The following is a 5662-nucleotide window of genomic DNA, read 5'->3' as shown; positions in this document are numbered from 1 at the left end:
TCAGATCTCTCAACACCCTCCCTCCCCTCCCCCCCCAAACATAAAACATACCACAGAAGCACCTCAGCAGTATTTTCCCTGTCACTGCCTTTGTGGAGGATCAGTGCACCTAATGTCACACTTACAAACTATTATTCTAGGAATAGGGTGCCCTATTCATGCTCATCTCTGAGCAAAAGTTCTGCAACACCAGGAGTTTATACTCCTGCTGTTACTGTCAGGCAAGGGAGAATTGCTCATTATAAAACATGCGACAATGTTTCAAAAAGTCAAAATGACCCAGTGCTGTGCCACTTATTTCTGCATTGTGAACCGTATTCCTTTTTTTTAAAACCTACTGTTTCTTTGTTATGTTGTACAGAGGAACACTGGACTTGCCATGCTGGAAGAGATGTTGGCTGATGACATCTGCCTCTGTGGTAGCACAACTGCTTCAGGGAAGGTTTGAGAGGGTATGACTAAAGCTGTCTCTGTGAGTTTCATTCCAGCCTTTCCAATCAAAAGGTTGGCATTTACACTAAAGAATAACTCATATACTTTTCAAAACTCTCATTTAATACTTACTGTTCAAACTCTTCACATGCTTGCTGTTCTCCAGATATCCTAACCTCTCCGGAGTCATGAATCCAGACCTCAAGGATAACTGGTAGCAGTGAGTTCCTCTAGCAAAGTGTAGGCTGGGTAACATACTACTTCCTTCTCTTAGTCTTGAACTGGCCATTCTCACTCAGCCTCTTTGTTGATTTTCTTACCGTCTTTAGTTCAAGGCTTTTTTCTGCCTCTATAGATACATCTGTGGCCTCCATCCCTGTAGTACCCAACTGCCAGACAGTTCTTCACAAATTCCTCTTGCAACACCTTCTGTGGTAAAGAGGTACTATTATTTCCACTGTGCAGATAAAGAATGAAACAAAAAGATTAGTGGTTTGTCAATGAAGTTAAGAAACTACTGCTGTAATTCTGATTCACAGTAAACCTAACTCAGCAGTGTTGGGCGCTTTAGCGGCTATTCCTGCCTTTGTCTTTACAGCCTGAATAAAAAAGATAAAGGAAACATGGAGGGTGAGCAGAGGGAGCCTGAGACATTTACAACAGAGGGGCAGGGAACAGCATGGTAAGAGCCAGTTCTTGACAAGATGATCTGGTGGGACTGACACTGCTGGTCCATGAATAGGCTGAGGCTTCTTCTACACCAGCTCCTTTGGTCAGTTGTGCTGGCCCCTCCCTGGTATTTTTCTTGTATTTCTAGTCCCAACTGTTCAAAAAATCATTCAGATGTATTTTTAAAATAGTATTTATGGATTATGTTTCATCTTGTGGCTGTCTGGCCTTTGATCATGCTCTCCCCCTTCTGTGAAGGGCTCCCTACTCATCCTGCTCCTTCAGAGCTGCTAAGGAGGAGAACATCACGTACTACGAACTCAGGATAAAATCCCAAATCTTTGCCTTGGCACACAGGCCCAGCGATGAGCGAGCGGTACGGCGTGCGCGGCTGTACCCTGGCGAGAGGGCAGCCAGCCCGTACGCCGTGGTGCCTCCGAGGTGGCCCTGGGTGGCTTTGCTCCCTCCGCCAGCCTCTCCCAGGCCCAGGCCACCCCTCGGTGCCCCCACCAGTGCCCCTTCCCGGGGTCCTGAGCCCAGGGGCACGGCTGGCCAGCGCGAGGGCGCACAAAACATTGCAAAAAGCCGCCCCGGATGCATGCAGGGTCACTCATACCACGCAAACCCACCGACCAAGGGCCACGCAAGTGATGGACGAGGTCTGGCCGTGGGAGCAGGACCGAGCCAGTCCCCACGTGAGGCTTCCACCCACTGGAGGCGGGAGCCCGGCGCGGGGCTGGCAGGGCACCAGCCGCCACCGCACCCGCTGCCTGCGCCCCAGCAGCCCACGGCTGCCCCACAGCGCGGCCCGGCCCGGCCCGGCCCCGCCGAAGCGCACAGAGCGCGGCCGCGGGGAGGAGGCGCAGGCGAAGAGGAAGGAGGAAAAGTGAAGACCGAGACGGAGGTGCCGAGCGCAGGCCGCGGCGCGGCGCTCCTCCCTCGGCCCCGCCGCCTGCCGCCGAGCCGAGACAAGACGAGCCGAGCCAAGATGGCCGCGGGCGCCGCCGGCGAGGTAGGGGCCGCCCGCGGCGGGCCGGACCCCAGCCCGCGGGGGGGGCGGCGACGGGGCCCGAGGGAGCCGGCGCGGGAGCCGCGGGGGCAGCGGCGGGGCCGGGCCGCCCCCGCCTGCTCCCCGGCGGGCGGGGCGGGGCGGAGCGGAGCGGAGCGGAGCGGAGCCGCGGGAGCGGCCCAGCAGACCCTCGGCTTCCCTTCGGGATACGCGCTTCCGGGCGTTTGCTCGCAGGCGTCTTTTAGCCATGCCAGTGGTGCACTTGCCCTGTTTGCTATTTGTGTAACTTTCCTAATTTTCTTCCTGCCTTAACCAACACGCTCGAGGAGCAGCAGCAGGGACAGGGCATGTCCTACTTGCAGTGCTGAAGCCACCCAGCTACACTGCCTCCCCAACAGATGCTAAGCGAAGATGCCCTGTTACACTGTAGGGCTGCATCAAGATTAATGCTAGTTGTTCCACCTAGGCAAATACACAGGTATGTTTATGAACAGAGGTATTGTCAGATTAAAATAAGGTGCAATATATGAAAAACATGTGTGCGTATATATATATATATTTATAAATAATAAAAGGGGCAGAGAGGATGAAGGCAATGCAGCATTAGAAACTGATGCCACACGGACAGTTGCTTTACATGTGATGGTAACTCCCGCTTCCTTAGGACAGTATTACAAACCAGGACTGTTGTTTGGGTGTCTGTGTAGTTGTTTTGCCAGATTCTGAAGATGGCAGGGTTGCTCTGCTGCCCATATCCCTCTGATTTCCAAAGAAATTACGATTTTTAACTGGATGAGAAAGAAACATACATTCTTTGTCACATAAAGATATGAAAAACTAATAGAAAAAATCGTGTAAATCAGAAAAATTGTTGGCATGCAAATGTGATCTTAAATGTAACTTGTTTATAATAGGATACTATTTTTGACATCTCTTCCTGCTGCCATGCTTTCGTTACCTGCTGGCTGAAAGCCTGTGTTGGGTACATTTAATACAACCAGCTGCAGCAGCAAAGTTTCTTCTTGCTGGAACAGGAACTCCAGTTTGAACTATAGTGTGTTTTGGAAAAATATTTTGTATCTCTACAATAATTCAGAGCCTTTGGTGGAACAGTGGGTGTTTAGTCCAGGGGCTTTCAGAAGATTATGAATGTGCTGTTTCTACTTGCCTGCTTGGGCATTCAGCACTGAAGGTGTGAATGTACCTGCTGCTCTTAGTTTTTGTTTTAAATTTCAGAAATATGTTTGGTAAGTTGGTGCTTTGCAAAATTCACTTTTAGGAGTACAGAAAATTGTTTATATAAACTGATGTTGTGTTATTCTGAACAGCTTTAAGACTTGATATATATTCACTAGCAACATTACTTTATACATACAGAGTAAACTACTAAAGCTTTTTACTGTGGATGTATAGATAATATTCATCACTTACAGACAAAATTGCTTAAGTAGTGTGAATTTGAAAAGATGACAACAGGATGGTTGGAGGACTGAGAAGGTAAGACAGTTATACTTTATGCTGTATCTTACTGGTTATAGCCTCCAAAATTATAGTAGTGCAATGGCAGCTCATGTTCCCCTCCTGACTTGAGGGAAAACAGTACTGTGTTTGCACATAAGACTTGTCATTGGTACTTAAACTTACCACTTATGGGGTCACTAAGGTAGGGAGCCAAAAGCCCCGTTTAGCTCACAAAAAGGCCTCTTACTCACTGAAGGGACACAACTGCTTGATAAGAATTGATTAATCAGACCTTATTTCTGGTTGTTTTGGTAACAATGGTGCATATTAATGGCACTGCTTTTTTCACTTTACCAGGCTGCATCAAGACATACTGGGATCTGTTGTGTGAATGCTAAACTGAGTCTAAGCTTCAGCCCTTTATATGGAACCTGTTTGCAGAAAGAGGAAATTACAGTACTGAAAACAGGCTCTCAGTGCTTGACCACGAGCTTCTTACAGACCAGGCTTCTCAAAAAAGGGGAATGTTGTCTTACTTCAAAAAATTTATGAAATGCAAACTCTGTTAAATTCAAATAAATCCTTTCAAGGTTCTTCTTTGTTTGGCACTAGTAAACCAGTGATTGACTTTTTTTTTTTTTTTTTAAAGAGCTGTAACATAACTGGAGGGAGGAGAAACTAAGGTTACTACTGTATGTACAGGATGTCTTTCTGTCACTTCAGAATAAAATTTATGGTTTGATTTAGTATCAAGATCACAGACGTCTACTGAACATTAATGAACACACTTTCTAATAATTTTTAAGTAAGAGTAAAACCATTCCTTTAACTTGCACTTTTTTTTTCCTAGTAGAAGAGCCTTTTTATATACCTACGGAACTAAACATACTGAACTCCTTCATAAAGAATATACTTACTCTCAGCTAGAAATACATAGCCTTTGAAAATTTTGAAGTTGTCAATATAAAGGAGTGTAATGGCAAAGTAAGCCAGCAGTTCATAACTACAGTTATAATGGTGAAAAGATAACTGCTTACAAAGGCAAATGGCAAACTGATTTTAATGGAATTAACCAATACTGCTGCAGGCATTCAGACCACTCCCAGCCATACCTCCAGCTGTACACTGCTGAAGTAAGGTGTACTTCAGGTTGTTAGAAAAGGTGTGCTCTCATGATTTAAATAGCATAGCTTGAATGTTTCTCTTACAGTATATGAGTCTGAAGATATTAAGATAAACACCTAGCAACCTGTCCCAGTTTTACTAAAAACTAGTTGACAGTTGCCTGCATGATACAGTAGGATGGCGAGACTACTGTTTACTTTACTTTGACAAGTATCAGAATTGTAACTTGACTAAAACTGGATTAAGTTTTCTTATTTTACAAGAACACTCGTATCCAGCATATGCACAAGATAGTATCAAGAAGCACACTGCTTAAATTGACAATAATTTATTCTCTTTAGGCACATTCAATAAATACCAAGCTTTTAGCTTCAGTTTGGCAATCCTTTCCCACTGAAAATCTGGTTGGTTGGTTCTTTTTTTCTGGCATAAACTCCATTGCCGGCAATGGATGCATCAAAGAAATTAATAAATAATGCACACAGACAGCAGTTCTCTAAACATACCTCCGCTTTTAAAGGTATGATACAAATTTACTAAACTCTCAAGCAGGTTCTTCACAGAAGAAAATTTGCTACAAGCTGTCCTCTGAACATTTTTCTTCACCAATGTTGGCAACTAACTTCATGGAGTACAGTATTTATTACTATAAACACTAGTGATGGATCATTAGAAATACCAAATTTCTCTTCTCTGAATGTAGGCTGAGGCATTTGACTATTACTGAATTGCATGAGTTTAATATTGGTGTGCTCTTGTTGAGCGTTCCACACACAGGAAAAGGCAATATGAAGCTCTTGCACTGTTCTGTAAGTCAGCTTTGGGTGAGGGTTGTTTTGTTGTTTTGTTGTTTTTTTTCCTCTCTTCAGATTGCTTTTAAACCACTGCTCCAAAGTTAAGGGTATTGTTTTTAAGTTTAAATGTAACAGATGTTTTGTCTGACTTTCCATGAAGTATTGTGTTAAA

The 5662-nt window shown here is 44.9% G+C and overlaps 1 long non-coding RNA gene and 1 other non-coding gene across 3 annotated transcripts; both read left to right on the top strand.

Annotated features, from left to right (window-relative positions):
- Nucleotides 1–1740: 1740 nt before the first annotated feature.
- LOC136995459 (uncharacterized) lies at nt 1741–4201 on the top strand. 2 transcript variants are annotated; one of them, XR_010887049.1, is made up of 3 exons: nt 1741–2113; nt 2443–2588; nt 3929–4201. It is a non-coding gene; the product is annotated as an uncharacterized lncRNA (long non-coding RNA). The 2 variants fall into 2 exon arrangements; XR_010887048.1 differs by lacking the exon at nt 1741–2113 and having other exon boundaries at nt 2262–2588.
- LOC136995471 (small nucleolar RNA SNORA47) lies at nt 3593–3731 on the top strand. The gene has a single exon (XR_010887061.1). It is a non-coding gene; the product is annotated as a small nucleolar RNA SNORA47 (small nucleolar RNA).
- Nucleotides 4202–5662: the final 1461 nt, after the last annotated feature.

Source organism: Apteryx mantelli, chromosome Z (assembly GCF_036417845.1).
Source record: "Apteryx mantelli isolate bAptMan1 chromosome Z, bAptMan1.hap1, whole genome shotgun sequence".
Classification (NCBI taxonomy): domain Eukaryota; kingdom Metazoa; phylum Chordata; class Aves; order Apterygiformes; family Apterygidae; genus Apteryx; species Apteryx mantelli.
The sequence above is the reverse complement of the archived record's forward strand: the minus strand, read 5'-3'. Positions and strand labels throughout refer to the sequence as shown.